At 49.2% G+C, this 17,845-nt stretch overlaps 1 long non-coding RNA gene across 1 annotated transcript in view; it reads left to right on the top strand.

Annotated features, from left to right (window-relative positions):
• Positions 1-15,969: 15,969 nt before the first annotated feature.
• The window catches only part of LOC129641166 (uncharacterized), a 50,455-nt gene continuing 48,579 nt past the window's right edge, over positions 15,970-17,845 (top strand). Inside the window, exon 1 of the long non-coding RNA XR_008709147.1 lies at positions 15,970-16,128. This is a non-coding gene — a long non-coding RNA (uncharacterized LOC129641166). The remainder of the gene's footprint in view (positions 16,129-17,845) is intronic.

The raw sequence follows: 17,845 nt of genomic DNA, 5'->3' as shown, positions 1-17,845 counted from the left end.
TTGTTTTGCACACCGGTTTATTATGTGTACCTCATGCGTGCTTTGAAGAAACTCAGGAAACTGAGTCAGTGACTGAAATGGCCCAAGATATCACGTTAGATACCATCTTCATCTAAAACCAAACCAGGGGCTTCCTGGTGGTCCAGTAGCTAAGACTGGACACTCCCAAAGAAGGTGACCCAGGTTCAACCCCTTTTCCGAGAACTAGATCTCCCATGCCACAACGCAGAGTTGCATCCTTTACCTAAATATCTGGCTGGCTTCAATGAAGGTCGATCTGGTGCAGCCAAATACAAAAAAAAAAAAAAAAATCAATATTAATAAAAATAAAACCAAAGGAAAGGAAGGATATGGTCGTTCTACAGATTTACATCTTAGGTTTTCCTATTGATTTAAAAAAAAAAGAGTTTCACAAGACTGTCATCCTTCTATCTGGTCGAGGATTCCTTTGAAATGAGATTTCTCTTGTAAATGTGACTCACAGAAGAGCCGTCTTGAACTTGGGTGTGAGAGATGAGCATGTGTCCTCTTAAAAAAAAGAAAGTTAATTAGGTCCAACTAATTTTCATGCTGAAGTGGTATATTTTGGGGTAGCATTTGCTTCCCTTCACTTTGGATGTATCCCAATTTGCTTACACAGTCATCGCCCGAAGACATCCTGATATTTGAAAGTCTTTAGCTGTTAGAAGTAGAGCTGTGTGTAATTGTGTGATACTTTTTGTCTGGACACTTTTTCAAAGCTGTTTAGTAAGTGCTAGGCGTGTAGTGTTCAGGTCACAGGTGAGCCTTGTTTAGCTGTGGAAAAATCCAGCTAAGTTTCTCTGGCACGTGGGATCTTCCTGGGTAAGGGATCGAACTTGAGTGTCTTGCATCATCACGCAGATTCTTTACCACTGAGCCACCAGAGAAGCCCCGTGCCCCCTTCCCCTTTTTGAGCTTACTGGATCTAATAGGTGTGCAGTGCTACTTCACTGCTGTTTTACCTTGTAATTTCCTAATGACATATGATTTTGAGTATTTTTGATATGCTGATTTACTATCTGTATCTTTCATTTGACCAGGAGTTCAGATTTACACACTTTTAATGATGTTGTTTGTTCCAGATATTTTGGTATATTTGGAGTACGATCCTTTATCATATATGTATTTTGTCAATACATTTTTCTGTGGCTTGCATTTAAGTTGTGTGAAAAAGGTTTTTCACAGTTTAAATTTATAATTTTTTAAAGTTCATGTTATAATTTTTATGTCCGTTTTTGGATAGACTTTAGTGTGTTTTTTTTTTATTATTAAATTTCATAAGCAGAACTAAGGTACTGTAGATACAGTTTTAAGCAAAGCTGAGGTACCATAGATACAATTTTGCCTTTTGTCTGTTGAGACGTTTGAGTGAGGTTGGTATACATTGTAAAATTATATCTACATTCATTTGACTGGATATGACTTCCAATTATTTGTATAATCGGTTTTGGAGATGTCATGAGAAGTCAGTTTCCCCAAGGGAAACTGGGCGGGTTCTGTGAAACATGAACTGTCTTCGATCCCTGGGAATCCCTTTCTGTTTTTCTGGCTTTGGACTTGACTTGTTTGGATATTTCATACTAGTGGAATCACGGAACGTTTCTCCTATTTTGGTTTATTTCACTTAATATAATGACCATAAGGTTTGTCCACATTGTGGCATTGTCAGAATTACCGACTTTGAAGGGCTGAATCAGATTCCATTGTGTGTCTACCACAGTTTGTTTATGGAACTGGCTGTCCATGGACACTTAGATTGCCTCTGTTTGTTGGCCAGTGTGAATCACGCTGTTGTGACTATGACTGCAGAAATATGCATTTTTTTTCAGCCCCCTTTTCCAAACCTTTTGGGTACATAGCATGAATTAGAATTGAAATATCTGTTTGTTCCATGTGTTAGTTTTGGAGTAATTTCTGTAGTGTCTTGCGCAGTGGCAGAACCATTTCAGTTTATCTTTTTGTATGGTAGAATACTGTTCAAGCTTTTGAATATACCCTGTGATGCATATTCATTCACCCACCGATGGACACTTGAATGGGTTCTACCTTTGGGCTATTGTGAATAAGGTCGCTATGAATATTTGTGTACCAGTTTTTGTTTGAAGTATTAACAACTACATAGTACTACGTATGAAAGAAACCACAAGGACCTACTCTATAGTTTCAGAAACTGTATTGAATATCCTATGATACATATAATGGAACAGAATCTCCAAAGGAATATATGAAAAAGACACAATACCCTGATAATTATTGTGCCAACACTGTGTATTTCTACACACCACTAAAATAGTCACATTCGTAAGTATATTTCACTGCTTGGTTGTATAAAAATAGAGAAGTCGAACAGAGAAGAAATAAACTTCCTGTCATTGCTCATCATCATTTATGCACTACTACTACCTGTAACACGCGTTGTATAAATAAGTGCTGGACTAGGAACTTACATTCGTGTAAACCAAGAGATGGTGAAGGGGTAAGGAAGTACAACTTACTGAATTCCTTAACGAAGGATTATGGAACTCTATGCACATGAAGTGAATGAAAGTCAAACGGTTTAGTTTAGCCACATTCTTCCTAGAGTGATGAGCTTCCACCCCACCCAGTGTTAGCTCACAATTAAATCCTGCAGTCATCTGGCCTCAGTGTGTGCTTCCTGCCATCCAGAACGCAAAAGCGAGGAAGTCCTGACAAAATCGTTGCTATTTTTCTTTTTTGGATTCGTATTTTATCGCAGGGCTTGGGAAAAAGAGGGCCTAGCCTGTTTTCAGAGTTGCATCCCAAGGCTTGCTCTGGCGTGTTACCTATGTTGACAAACTGCTGATCCTGTTCAACAAAGGACAGTGATCTGCACGTCAGTATCTGTTGCTTGAGCTGGAATAGTAGGCATCCCTTCAAGTGCAGTCCTTCATGCTGAAGCAGGTCTACCTGAAGCAGTAGGATAAGATGAACACATTGATCATAGAGACATCGCATCCCATGAATTTGTAAGAATTTTTCAGGTATACCGATCATCATTGGAGGAACTGACTTGTCCCAGTAATAACTGGAGTATCCAGCATAACAACAGTTCCTTGACTAAATAATATGCTTATGGGTACTTCTTCCAGCGTTCTTTCTCCTACTTCGGTCATGAACAGGAGAAGCTGATGGCAGTGGTTCTTGAAATGTGTATCGATTCCTAGGCGGCACGGTCAGTAAATACTCTGCCTACCAGTGCAGGATATGGAAGTGATGTGGGTTTGATCCCTGGGTCGGGAAGATAACAATTCATACACTCGTATTATGTGAACAAGTTTTATACTCATGAGTGTTTTTCTTCTGTATACAGAATATATAGGTGAACTATAAAGAAAGCTGAGCGCAGAAGAATGGATGCTTTCGAACTGTGGTGTTGGAGAAAACTCTTGAGAGTCCCTTGGGTTTCAAGGAAATCCAACCAGTCCATCCTAAAGGAAATCCGTTCTGGGTGTTCATCGGAAGGACTGATAGTGAAGCTGAAACTCCAGTTTTTGGAGAGCTGACTCATTTGAAAAGACCCTGATGTTGGGAAAGATTGAAGACAGGAGGAGAAGGGGACGACAGCGGATCAGCGACCCAATGGTCATGAGTTTGGGTAAACTCTGGGGATGAACAGGGAGGTCTGGCGTGCTGCGGTTCAATGGGGGTTGCAAAAAGTCGGACACGATCAAGCGACTGAACTGAACTGAACAGAAAAACAAATGCTGTTCAAGGACACTGAAAGAACCCTGATGTTGAAAAGCAGATCTGTATTGTGAGCAATGCTTAGAAATCCATGAGTTGACACATAGTATTATGCCTATCATCCTTGTAGTTCCCTCCATGAAATATGTTGCGAAAAGCTCTTCCTTTGTGGTATAGATTCATGAAGAAGCTAAATAGCATGAATCCTTTACGTTGACAACTGTGAATTTAAATCTCCTGTGAATCCTATGTGACAACCACACATACCAACATGGTTTATTAGTATTCTATCAATATTTTTAGTCCTACTGTATTTCAACTAAAAATGTCACTATACAATGGTGCATGAAGTCAAGACATAAAATCAGGGCAAATACAAAATATTCCATCCTTTGAGAAAGGGAGCGAAAATATAATGTGCTTTGTCTATTGCATTTTTATGTATTAGATCCTTAAGTATTTTATTCACCACACCCAACTGAATGGTTCACAAATGTTTCAAAGAGGAAAGGATTACTTCTCTTTAATAATGAGGAGTTCAACTGCTCTCAAAGCAAATACCGGACAGTAATCACCATGCAGGACAAAGTTGATTATCCATATTTAGATTACTCATTCGTTAGCTTGCCAAAGGTTCTAGATCTGTTACCACATTTTTTTATATAATATCCGCATGTGAAAGTGAAAGTGGCTCAGTGGTGCCTGACTCTGTGACCCCATGGACTATACAGCCCATGGCATTCTCTAGGCCAGAATACTGGAGTGGTAGCTTGTGCCTTCTCCAGGGAATCTTCCGGACCCAGGAATGAAACTGGAGTCTCCTGCATTCAGAAAAATCATGTCCCTTGAATTTCTAGTTTACTGTATAGGACCATGGCAATGTGATTCCATAAAATTGTTTAGTTTCCTTTACGTTTCTCTTGTTTGATATAGATAGCAGCCTTTGGTTCTATCACTAGCATTGCAAGTAAAAAGAAAAAAAATAATTAGAGCTCCAATAGTATTTTTACTGTTAACAATAAGTATAGCATAATGTGCGACCTAGCAACAGCTAGTGAGCCTAGGACTGTCTGGAACATTCTTGGATCCTGCGAGAAAACACCCTGTGTGCACCCCTTGATACCGGGCCTAGAGACCAAAATGTACATGAAAGGAAATAGTGGAGCTGACCAGAGTAATGCGCCCAAACATGTCTGACACAGTGCCGCAGCCTGCTCCTTCATGGGCAATGCCACTATAACCTAGGAATGTCATTACATGGTTCACAGATGACATGCGAGATGCTCAGCCCTGACTCTGAGTTTCGGTCCTCTGAGTAGATCTGGACGTCTCCCATTGTAGAAGCTAACCCGTTCCTTCCAAATACATGCTTGCAAACACACACCAGTTGGCTGCCTCTCCTTCCACAAGGGAGGCTTCATTTACACGCATTCTGTGAACTTCGCTTTCCAGCTGATGGACAAAACACTTATTGTAAGTATTTTCTCAGGGGCTGTTTCCCCGGGGCTGGGGCCGAGGTAAGAGACCCAAACTCATAGGGAAAGGCAAAACCACATCCACATGTCTTTGCTCTGTAGGTGAGCTCTAGTGTACATAAGCCTGTACATAAGCGAACACAGACACTCTGTGTGCGTGTTGCTGCATACCCAAAATAGGGCCACAAGGAGCCTCATGCTCTCCATGCAGCGCAGAAGCTGTGCAGCCACGCAGCAGCTGAAGAATCCAACCAATTGCTCTTTTCTTACCTCTGACAGAGCTCGCATTGCCGTAGCCCTTGGCAGTTTGGAAACACTGGACCCTAACCCCTCTCAAAGTAGGCCTGGGTTCTAGTTCGAATAGAAAGTCAATAGCGGAGCTGAGGACAGGAACGAGGCAGTCATTTATCACACGCTCCCGCAGCCTGCTACTACAGGGACACTAACGCTAGAAGCTAGGAATGTCTTTGCAAGGAGCCCAAAGGACAGGGGAGAACCTCGACCCTGACTCTAGTATTTCAGTCCCCTGAGCAGATCTGAGGTTCTCCCGCTGTAGAAGCTAACCCATTCCTTCCAAATACAGGCTTCCTAACACAGGGCCAGTTGGCTGCTTGCTCTTCCACGAAGCAGGCTTCCTTAACTTGCAAACTGCGAATTCCGCTTAACAGCCTGGAGGAAAATCGCTTCTTGGAAGATTTTTTTTCAGAGGCTGTATCCCCGGAGCTGGGGCCAAGCTAGGGGTCCCATACTGACAAGGGAAGGCAAAACCACATCCAATGTCTTTGCTCTGGAGGACAGCTTTGGTGAGCCTAAGTCTTTCAGGAATATTTCTGGCTCCAACAGAGTCAAATTCTGAGTGTGAAGCTGCACAGCCAAAATAGGGGAACAGAGAGCCTGATTCTCTCTGTGTAGCTTTGAAACTGTCATTCAAACAACAGCTTGAGAATCCATACAATGCTCTCCCTTACCGCTAAGAGAATTCTCATTGCTGTCGTCCTTGACAGTTTGTAGAAATCCGCACCCTAACCCTTCTCCGAGTAGTCCTGGGTCCTAGCTCGGAACAACAGGCAATGGCGGAGCTGAGGCCAGTAAGGCACAAGTGAGGTCTCACACACTCTTGCAGCCTGATCGTCCAGGAGCAGTAAGGCCTCTTTTTCCCTGCAGGAGGCTCGCTTGCCTTGCCTCCTGTGAACTGCGTTTCCCAGCCTGGGCGAAAAGCTGTTCCTGGAGATCTTTTCTCAGGGGCTGTTTCCCTGGAGCTGGGTCGGACCTCAGGGGCCCAACTCACAGGGGAAGGCAAAACCACATGGACAGGTCTATGCTCTGTAGGAGAGCTCTAGTGAACCTCATCTCTCAGGAACATTCTTGGCTTCTACAGAGACACCTCTGTGCATGAAGCTACACACCCAACATAGTGGCAAAGGGAGTCTGATTCTCTCCGTGGGGTGCTGATGCTTTGTGGCAAAGCACCTGCTAAGAATCCATCCGCATAGGCTTCCCTCACCTTGACAGAGGTCTCATTGCTGTAGTCCTTGGCAGTTTGGAAAGAAGCAGACCCTTACCCTTCACCAAGTAGGCCCTTGTCCTTGTTTGAATGGAAAGGCAGTAGCTGAGCTGAGGCCAGAAAGGCGCCAGTCAAGTCTGACATATTCCCGATGCCTGCTCCTTCAAGGAAAATAATGCTAGAATCTGGGAATGTCTTTGCAAGGCTGGCAAAGGGCAGTCAGGAACCTCGACCCTGCCTCTGGAATTTCTATCTTCTCAGCACATCTGGAGGTCTCGGTCAGGAGAAACTAACCCATTCCTTGCAAATATAGGCTTCCAAACACAGGCCGGTTGGCTGTCTCTTCTTGCCAAAGGAAGCTTGCTTATCCCACCTCCTGCGAACTCCGCTTCCCAGCCTGGGGGATAAGAGGTTCTTGGAGATCTTTTCCCAGAGGCTGTTTCCACGGAGCAGGGGCCGATCCCGGAGACCCACACGCACAGGGGAAGGGAAAACCGCATGGACAAGTCTTTGCTCTCTAGGAGTGCTCTAGTGAACCTCAGTCTATGGGGAATGTTCTTGGCTCCAACGGGGACATCTCTGTGTGGGAAGCTGCATAGCCAACATAGAGACACAGAGACCTGATTCTCTCTGTGCAGCTTTGACGCTGTCGTTCAAACAACAAATTGAAAATCCATAGAATGCTCTCCCTTACCACTGAGAGAGTTATCATTGCTGTAGCCCTTGGCAGGTTCTGGAAATCGGCACACAAACACTTCTCCAAGTAGGCCTGGGTTCAAGTTCAGATGAACATGCAATGGCGGAGCTGAGGCCAGTAAGGCACCAGTCAGGTGTCACACACTCTGGCAGCCTGCTCCTCCAGGGACAGTAAGGCCTCTATTTCCCTTCAGGAGGCTCGCTTGCCTTACTTCCTGTGAACAGCATTTCCCAGCCTGGGCGGAAAGCTGATCCTGGAGATGTTTTCTCAGGGGCTGTTTCCCCGGAGTTGGGGCGGACCTCGGGGACCCAACTCACAGGGGAAGGCAAAACCAAATGGACAGGTCTATGCTCTGTAGGAGATCTCTAGCGAACCTCCTCTCTCAGGAACATTCTTGGCTCCTATCAAGACACCTCTGTGTGTGTAGCTACACACCCAACATAGGGGCAAATGGAGCCAGATTCTTTCCTTGGGGTGCTGATGCTTTGTGGCAAAGCACCTGCTTGAGAATCCATCCACTTAGGCTTCCCTTGCCTTCACAGAGGTCTCATTGCTGTGGCCCTTGGCAGTTTGGAAAGAAGAGGACCCTTACCCTTCATAAAGTGAGCCCTTGTCCTAGTTTGAAAGGAAACGGAAGAGCTGAGCTGAGGCCAATAAGGCGCCAGTCAAGTCTGATATATTCCCGAAGCCTGCTCCTTCATGGAAAATAACGCTGGAATCTAGGAATGTCTCTGCAAGGCTGGCAAAGGGCAGTCAGGAGCCTGCACCCTGCCTCTGGAATTACCGATTTCTGAGCAGATCTGGAGGTCTCCTTTAGGAGAATCTAACTCATTCCTTCCATATTGAGACTTCCAAAAACAGGCCGGTAGGCTGCCACTTCGTGCCCGAAGGAGGCTTGCTTTTCCTGCCTCCTATGAACCCAGCTTCCCAGGCTCTGGGAAAAGCGGATCTTGAAGATCTTTTCTCAGGGGTTGTTTCCACGGAGCTGGGGCTAAGCCCAGAGACCCAATCGCACAGGGGAAGAAAAACTACATGGACAAGTCTTTGCTCTCTAGGAGAGCTCTAGTGAACCTCAGTCTGTCAGGAACATTCTTGATTCATATGGAGACACCCCTGTGTGCGAAGCTGCGTACACAACATGGGGGCACAGAGAGCCTGATTCTCTCTGTGTAGCTTTAAAGCTGTCGTTCAAAAAACACCTTGAAAATCCATACAATGCTCTTCCTTACCCGTGACAGAGTTCTCATTCCTGTAGCCCTTGGCAGTTTTTAGAAATCTGCACCCAAACCCTTCTCCTAGTAGTCCTGGGTCCTAGTTCGGAGGAACATGCAATGGCGAAGCTGAGGCCATAAGGCACCAGTCAGGTGTCACACACTCTGGCAGCCTGATCGTCCAGGGACAGTAAGGCCTCTTTTTCCCTGCAGGAGGCTCACTTGACTTGCCTCCTGTGAGCTGCGTTTCCCAGCCTGGGGGAAAAGTGGTCCCTGGAGATCTTTTCTCAGGGGCTCCTTCCCCGGAGCTGGGGAGGACCATGAGGACCCAACTCACAGGGGAAGGCAAAACCACATGGACAGGTCTATGCTCTGTAGGAGAGCTCTAGTGAACCTCATCTCTCAGGAACATTCTGGGCTCCTATAGAGACACCTCTGTGTGTAAAGCTACACACCCAACATAGGGGCAAATGGAGCCTGATTCTCTCCCTGAGGTGCTGAGGCTTTGTGGCAAAGCACCTGCTTGAGAATCCATCCACCTAGGCTTCCCTCGCCTTGACAGAGGTCTCATTGCTGTAGCCCTTGGCAGTTTTCAAAGAAGAAGACCCTTACCCTTCATAAAGTAGGCCTTTGTCCTAGTTTGAATGGAAAGGTAATAGCTGAGCTGAGGCCAATAAGGCGCCTGTCAAGTCTGACATACTCCCGTAGCCTGCACCTTCATGGAAAATAACTCTACAATCTGGGAATGTCTTTGCAAGGCTGGCAAAGGGCAGTCAGGAACCAGCACCCTGCCTCTGGAATTACTGACTTCTGAGCAGATCTGGAGGTCTCCTTTAGGAGAAGCTAACCCATTCCTTCCAAAGAGAGGCTTCCAAACACAGGCTAGTTGGCTGCCTCTACTTGCCCGAAGGAGGCTTGCTTGTTCCGCTTCCTGTGAACTCTGCTTCCCGCCTGTGGGAAAAGTGGTTCTTGGAGATCTTTTTTCAGGGGCTATTTCAACTGAGTTGGAGCCGAGCCTGGAGACCCACATGCACAGAGGAAGGCAAAACCACATGGACAAGTCTTTGCTCTGTAGGAGAACTCTAGTTAACCTCAGTATGTGAGGAAAGTCTTGGATTCTAAGGGGATACCTCTGTGTGTGAAGCTGCGTACCCAACAAGGGGGCACACAGAGCCTGATTCTCTCTTTGCAGCTTTGAAGCTGTCGTTCAAACAACAGCTTGAGAATCCATACAATGCTCTCCCTTACCTCTGAGAGAGTTCTCATTGCTGTAGCCCTTGGCAGTTTTTACAAATCCGCACCCAAACCCTTCTCCAAGTAGGCCTGGGTCCTGGTTTGGATGGCCATGCAATGGCGGAGCTGAGGCAAATAAGGCACCAGTCAGGTGTCACACACTCTGGCAGCCTGCTCCTCCAGGGACAGTAAGGCCTCTTTTTCCCTGCAGGAGGCTCGCTTGCCTTGCCTCCTGTGAACTGCGTTTCCCAGCCTGGGCAAAAAGCGGTTCCTGGAGATCTTTTCTCGGGGGCTCTATCCCCAGAGCTGGGGTGGACCTCGGGGACCCATCTCACAGGGGAAGGCAAAACCACATGGACAGGTCTATGCTCTGTAGGAGACGTTAGTGAGTCCCATCTCTTAGGAACATTCCTGGCTCGTACAGAGACACCTCTGTGTGTAAAGCTACACACCGAACATAGGGGCACAGGGAGCCTGATTCTCTCCGTGGGGTGCTGATGCTTTGTGGCAAAGCACCTGTTTGAGAAGCCATCCGCTTTCGCTTCCCTCACCTTGACAGAGGTCTCATTGCTGTGTCTCTTGGCAGTTTGGAAAGCAGCAGACCCTTACCCTTTACCAAGTAAGCCCTGATCCTAGTTTGAAAGGAAAGGCAATAGCTGAGCTGAGGCCAGTAAGGCACCTGTCAACTCTGACATATTCCCGATGCCTGCTCCTTCATGGAAAATAACGCTAGAATCTAGGAATGTCTTTGCAAGGCTGGCAAAGGGCAGTCAGGAACCTCGACCCTGCCTCTGGAATATCTATCTTCTGAGCAGATCTGGAGGTCTCGTTCTGGAGAAGCTAACCCATTCCTTGCAAATAGAGGCTTCCAAACACAGGCCGGTTGGCTGCCTCTTCTTGCCCGAAGGAGGCTTGCTTTTCCTGCCTCCGATGATCCCTGGTTCCCAGCATGGGGGAAAAGCAGATCTTGGAGATCTTTGCTCAGGGGTTGTTTCCACGGAGCTGGGGCTGTGCCCGGAGACCCACACGTACAGGGGAAGGCAAAACCACATGAACAAGTCTTTGCTCTCTAAGAGAGCTCTAGTGAACCTCAGTCTTTGACGAACGTTCTTGGCTCCTATGGGCACACCTCTGTGTGTGAAACTGCGTACCCAACATGGGGGCAGAGAGCCTGATTCTCTCTGTGAAGGTTTAATGCTGTCGTTCAGAAAACAGCTTGAGAATCCATACAATTCTCGCTCTTACCTCTGAGAGAGTTCTCATTGCAGTAGCCCTTGGCAGTTTGTAGAAATCTGCACCTAAACCCTTCTCCAAGTAGGCCTGAGTCCCAGTTCGGAGGAACAAGCAATGGCGGAGCTGAGACCAGTATGGCACCAGTCAGTTTTCACACACTCTGGCAGCCTGCTCCTCCATGGACAGTAAGGCTTCTTTTTCTCTGCAGGAGGCTCACTTGCCTTACTTCCTGTGAACAGCTTTTCCCAGCCTGGGCGAAAAGCTGTTCCTGGAGATCTTTCCTGAGGGGCTGTTTTCCCGGAGCTGGGGCGGACCTCGGGGACCCAACTCACAGGGGAAGGCGAAACCACATGGATAGGTGAGCACTCTGTAGGAGAGCTCTTGTGAACCTCATCTCTCAGGAACATTCTTGGCTCCTGTAGAGACACCACTGTGTGTGAAGCTACACACCCCCACATAGGGGCAAATGGAGCCTGATTCTCTCCGTGGGGTGCTGATGCTTGGTGGCAAAGAACCTTCTTGAGAATCCATCCGCTTACACTTCCCTCGCATTTACGGAGGTCTCATTGCTGTAGCCCTCGGCAGTTTGGAAAGAAGAAGACCCTTACCCTTCATAAAATAGGGCCTTGTCCTAGTTTGAATGGAAAGGCAATAGCTGAGCTGAGGCCAATAAGGCGCCAGTCAAGTCTGATATATTCCTGAAGCCTGCTTCTTCAGGAAGATAACAGTAGAATCTAGGAATGTCTTTGCAAGGCTGGCAAAGGGCAGTCAGGACCCTGCACACTGCCTCTGGAATTACCGACTTCTGAGCAGATCTGGAGGTCTCCTTTGGGAGAAGCTAACCCATTCTTCCAAATAGGGGCTTCCAAACGCAGGCCGCTTGGCTGCCTCTTGCTGTCTGAAGGAGACCTGCTTTTCCCGCCTCCTATGAACCCCACATCCCAGCCTCTGGGAAAAGCGGATCTTGAAGATCTTTTCTCAGGGTTTGTTTCCACGGAGCTGGGGCCGAGCCTGGAGCCCCAAACGCACAGGGGAAGAAAAACCACATGGACAAGTCTTTGCTCTCTAGGAGAGCTCTAGTGAACCTCACTCTGTCAGGAACGTTCTTGTTTCCTATGGAGACACCCCTGTCTGTGAAGCTGTGTACCGAACATGGAGACACAGAGTCTGATTCTCTCTGTGCAGCTTTGAAGCTGTCGTTCAAACAACAGCTTGAAAATCCATACAATGCCCTTCCTTACCCGTGACACAGTTCTCATTGCTATACCCCTTGGCAGTATTTAGAAATCCATACACAAACCCTTCTCCTAGTAGGCCTGGGTCCTAGTTCGGAGGAACATGCAATGGCGGAGCTGAGGTCAGTAAGGCACCAGTCAGGTCTCACACACTCTTGCAGCCTGATCATCCAGGGACAGTAAGGCCTGTTGTGCCCTGCAGGAGGCTTGCCAGCCTGGGGGAATAGCGGTCCCAGGAGATCTTTTCTCAGGGGCTCCTTTCCCTGAGCTGGGGCGGACCTCGGGGACCCAACTCACAGGGCAAGGCAAAACCATATGGACAGGTCTATGCTCTGTAGCAAACCTCTAGTGAACCTCATCTCTCAGGAACATTCTTGGCTCCTATAGAGACACCTCTGTGTGTGAAGCTGCGTAACTAACATAGGGGCACAGAGAGCCTCATTCTCTCTCTTCATTTTGACGCTGTCGTTCAGAAAACAGCTTGAGAATCCACATAATGCTCTCCCTTACCGCTGAGAGAATTCTCACTGCTATAGCCCTTGGCACTTTGTAGAAACCCGCACCCAAACGCTTCTCCAAGTAGGCCTGGGTCCTAGCTCGGATGAACAGGCAATGGCGGAGCTGAGGCCAGTAAGGCAACAGTCAGGTTTCACACACTCTGGCAGCCTGCTCCTCCAGGGACAGTAAGGCCTCTTTTTCTCTGCAGGAGATTCGCTTGCCTTACTTCCTGTGAACAGCGTTTCCCAGCCTCAGCGAAGCGGTTCCTGGAGATCTTTTCTCAGGCACAGTTTCCCCGGATGTGTGGCGGACCTCGGGGACCCAACTCACAGGGGAAGGCAAAACCACATGGACAGGTCTATGCTCTGTAGGAGAGGTTTAGTGAACCTAATCTCTCAGGAACATTCTTGGCTCCTATAGAGACAACTCTGTGTGTGAAGCTACACTCCCAACATTGGGGCACAGGGAGCTTGATTCTCTCCGTGGGGTGCTGATGCTTTGTAGTAAAGCACCTGCTTGAGAATCCATCCTCTTAGGCTTCCCTCGCCTTGACAGAGGTCTCATTGCTGTAGCCCTTGGCAGTTGGCAAAGAAGAAGACCCTTACCCTTCATAAAGTAGGCCCTTGTCCTAGTTTGAATGGAAAGGAAATAGCTGAGCTGAGGCCAATAAGGAGCCAGTCCCGTCTGACACATTCCCGATGCCTGCTCCTTCATGGAATATAACTCTAGAATCTAGGAATGTCTTTGCAAGGCTGGCAAAGGGCAGTCAGGAACCAGCACCCTGCCTCTGGAATTACCGACTTCTGAGCAGATCTGGAGGTCTCCTTTAGGAGAAGCTAACCCATTCCTTCCAAATAGAGGCTTCAAAACACAGGCAGGTTGGCTGCCTTTCGTGCCCGAAGGAGGCTTGCTTTTCTCTCCTCCTATGAACCCCAGTTCCCAGCCTCTGGGAAAAGTGGATCTTGAAGATATTTTCTCAGGGGTTGTTTCCACGGAGCTGGGGCCGAGCCCGGAGACCCAAAGCCACAGGGGAAGGCAAGACCACATGGAGACGTCTATGCTCTGCAGCAGACCTCTAGTGAACCTCATCTCTCAGGAGCATTCTTGGCTCCTATAGAGACACCTGTGTGTGTGAAGCTGCATACCTAACATAGGGGGACAGAGAGCCTGATTCTCTCTGTTCATTTTGATGCTGTCGTTCAGAAAACAGCTTGAGAATCCATACAGTGCTCTCCCTTACCGCTGAGAGAATTCTCACTGCTGTAGCCCTTGGCACTTTGTAGAAATCCGCACCCAAACGCTTCTCCAAGTAGGCCTGGGTCCTAGCTCGGATGAACAGGCAATGGCGGAGCTGAGGCCAGTAAGGCAGCAGTCAGGTTTCACACACTCTGGCAGCCTGCTCCTCCAGGGACAGTAAGGCCTCTTTTTCTCTGCAGGAGATTCGCTTGCCTTACTTCCTGTGAACAGCGTTTCCCAGCCTCAGTGAAGCAGTTCCTGGAGATCTTTTCTCAGGCACAGTTTCCCCGGATGTGTGGCGGACCTCGGGGACCCAACTCACAGGGGAAGGCAAAACCACATGGACAGGTCTATGCTCTGTAGGAGAGGTTTAGTGAACCTAATGTCTCAGGAAAATTCTTGGCTCCTATAGAGACAACTCTGTGTGTGAAGCTACACTCCCAACATTGGGGCACAGGGAGCTTGATTCTCTCCATGGGGTGCTGATGCTTTGTGGCAAAGCACCTGCTTGAGAATCCATCCTCTTAGGCTTCCCTCGCCTTGACAGAGGTCTCATTGCTGTAGCCCTTGGCAGTTGGCAAAGAAGAAGACCCTTACCCTTCATAAAGTAGGCCCTTGTCCTAGTTTGAATGGAAAGGCAATAGCTGAGCTGAGGCCAATAAGGAGCCAGTCCCGTCTGACACATTCCCGAAGCCTGCTCCTTCATGGAAAATAACTCTAGAACCTAGGAATGTCTTTGCAAGGCTAGCAAAGGGCAATCAGGAACCAGCACCCTGCCTCTGGAATTACCGACTTCTGAGCAGATCTGGAGGTCTCCTTTAGGAGAAGCTAACCCATTCCTTCCAAATAGAGGCTTCAAATCACAGGCAGGTTGGCTGCCTTTTCGTTCCCGATGGAGGCGTGCTTTTCTATCCTCCTACGAACCCCAGTTCCCAGACACTGGGAAAAGCAGATCTTGAAGATATTTTCTCAGGGGTTGTTTCCACGGAGCTGGGGGCGAGCCCGGAGACCCAAACGCACAGGAGAAGGCAAGACCACATGGACAAGTCTTTGCTCTTTAGTATAGCTCTAGTGAACCTCACTCTGTCAGGAACTTTCTTGATTCCTACGGAGACACACCTGTGTGTGAAGCTGCATGCCCAACATAGGGGCACAGAGAGCCTGATTCCCCCTGTGCAGCGCTGAGTCTGGGCGGCTAAGCAACAGCTGGGAATGCAGCCTGGGGCGCTTCCCTTCCCTCTGACAGAGCTCTCCTTCGGGACCTAAGCCCTCTGCAAGGAGGCATGGATCATAGGTGCAAAGGGAAGGGAAGAGCGGAGCTGAGGCCAGTAAGGCGCCCGCCAGTCACGTCTCCCCCACTTCCGCAGTCTGTTCCTTCCCCTGCGCGAAAGCTAGAAGCTGGGAAGGGCTTGGCGAGGCTCGCTCAGGCAGAGCAGCATCTCGACAGGGGCTCTGTCCTATCGCGCCTGGGCACAGATCTGCAGCTCCGCCGGTGTGAAGCTCATTCGGTCCTTTCCAATACAGGCTTGCAAGAACCCGCCAATGGCCTAACTCATCTCTCCCGCGTGCTGGGACTGGGCATCCAGGCCTGGGCACAAAGCACTGCCTGGAGCTCTTTGCTAAGGGGCTGGTTCCCCTACGCTGGGGCTGTGCTAGGGAGCCCAAACGCACAAGTCAAGGCCCCAAAACACATCCACACGTCTCTGCTCTGCAACAGAGCTCCAGGGAAGCCCAGTCTGGCAGGCGCTTTCTGGGCACAAACGGAGGAACACTCTGGCTGTGGAGCTCCCTCCCAAAGACTGGGGCACTAGGACCCTGATTCCCTCCGTTTAGCGCTGAGTCTGGGTTGCCTAGCAACAGCTTGGGAACGCAGCCTGGGGCACTTCCCTTCCCTCCGACAGAGCTCTCCTTGCGGTAGGCCTTGGTAGTTTGCATACAATAGGGCAATAAGCCCTCTGCAAGTTGGCCTGGCTCCTAGGTCCAAAGGGCAGGCCAGAGCGGAGCTGAGGCTGTCAGGCTCCAGACACATCTCCCACACTCCTACATCCTGCTCCTATCCGGGCGTGAACGCTAGAAATTGGTAAGGTACCGGGAGCGTGGCAGGGGCGGGGCGAAACAGGGCGGCGCGGGGCGGGTTTCCGGTCGGGAGGGGGTGGGAAGCGGTCCCAGTTGTGCTCTCGGGGGTCCCCACTGCGGCTGGAAATGTACCGGGAGCGAGGCAGGGGCGGGGCGAAACCGGGCGGCGCGGGGCCGTTTTCCGGTCGGGAGGGGGTGGGAAGCAGTCCCAGTAGTGCTCTCGGAAGTGGCCACTGCGGCTGGAAACGCGCCGGGACCGCACCGGGGCGGGGTAAACTCCGGCTGCGCGGGTGGAGATTACGATGGCTGTAGGTGGGGGTCGGTCCCAGTTGTGCTCCCGGGGGTCGCCACTGCGGCTGGGAACGCGCCGGGAGCGCGGCAGGGGCGGGGCGAACCCTGGCGTGAGGGGAGGGGGTCCGGTTGTGGCGGGGTTGGCTCTTGGCGGGGATGGGGAGGGCTTCCCAGTTGTGCTCTCAGGGGTCTCCACTGAGGCTGGGAACACCCATTTCGTCCGCTCCTGGGTCCCCAAGGATCGCCATCCCGTGGGTGCAGCGGAGGGCTGCGGACCACTGGTAAGGGCACTGGGACTGCGTGGAGCAGGGAACCACGTATTCCGCCGTCTGTTGGTACATTCTCGGAGCTCCCCAACCTGGCGGTCGCAGAAAGGCCTCGCCTTTGGGGTCAAGGCCTTTACCGCTCCACCCCTTTGCTGAAAAGTCTCAGAGTCTGCGCGGGTTTCCCAAGCAGCCTAGTGTCCGCTAGAAGTCCAAGGGACAGAACCCTGAACTCTGGCCGGCTGGCCCAACCCTGCTTCTGGCACTTTGTAGGCCAGCGGGCCCTTGAGCACCTACTGGGATGGGAAAGCGAAGGGTCCACGGATTGCACCCTAGAAACTTAGTAGGGTGCATGGATTTCAAACCCTGGTGGCCGCCCAGGCAGCAAAGAAGGGGGGAGGGTACCTTGCTGCCCTTTCATGTCAGAATCTGTGGCTGTCCTGCTGCGTGGGCCTTTTCATGGGGACCCTGTGGAAGAAAAGTTTGGTGTTTTGGAACTGAATAATTAGAACGTGTAAAAAGTTTAAATTATGTGGTGGTGTAATTAAAACAAAACCAAGCTACAAGTGTTTTTCAAATAGAGTTCCTAATATTGAAGGCCTGTTTCCTTCCACTGTGGCATTTATCAAGAAGTGTGCGGGATATTTTTTTTTTTTTAAGAAAAGTGTTTGACGTGAGGGAAACAGGAAACCCAGAGGTGCCCCTGTAGTTTGGGGAAGGCCTAAGGAGGTCACTTGGAAATGCTGCTTGCTGTGGGGTGGGGCAGATTGGCTGTGCAGGCTTGTCCTTTGCATGCATGTTCTTGTGTGTGGAAACCCAGCTCGAGCCATCTCCTGATGTGTAAGCATTTCGCACACAAACTTTGAGCTAAGCAATGCTTTTTTTTCCTGAGGAAATGTTTGTCTTAAGTGATATAAATATCCTATGTATTTCCGCTAGACTCTGGCTTCAGGTCGGTTCCCCCAAAAGGCTCAGAAGCAACTTGAAAAAAACAGTATGTTTTCCTCCTAGCTTGTTCTCCTTATCTATATTAAGGAAATGATATATTTGCCTTGAATACTGCCTTTCTTCAAGATTCAGGTCTATCAAATTTTGGCCCGGGATGACTCACCTGCTGCCAATGTTATCTCAAGGCATATCGTGGGGGAGGGGCCTGCTGCAATTACC

The sequence above is a fragment of the Bubalus kerabau genome, unplaced genomic scaffold (genome assembly GCF_029407905.1).
Source record: "Bubalus kerabau isolate K-KA32 ecotype Philippines breed swamp buffalo unplaced genomic scaffold, PCC_UOA_SB_1v2 scaffold_90, whole genome shotgun sequence".
NCBI lineage: Eukaryota > Metazoa > Chordata > Mammalia > Artiodactyla > Bovidae > Bubalus > Bubalus kerabau.
This window is presented reverse-complemented; position numbering and strand designations above follow the sequence as displayed.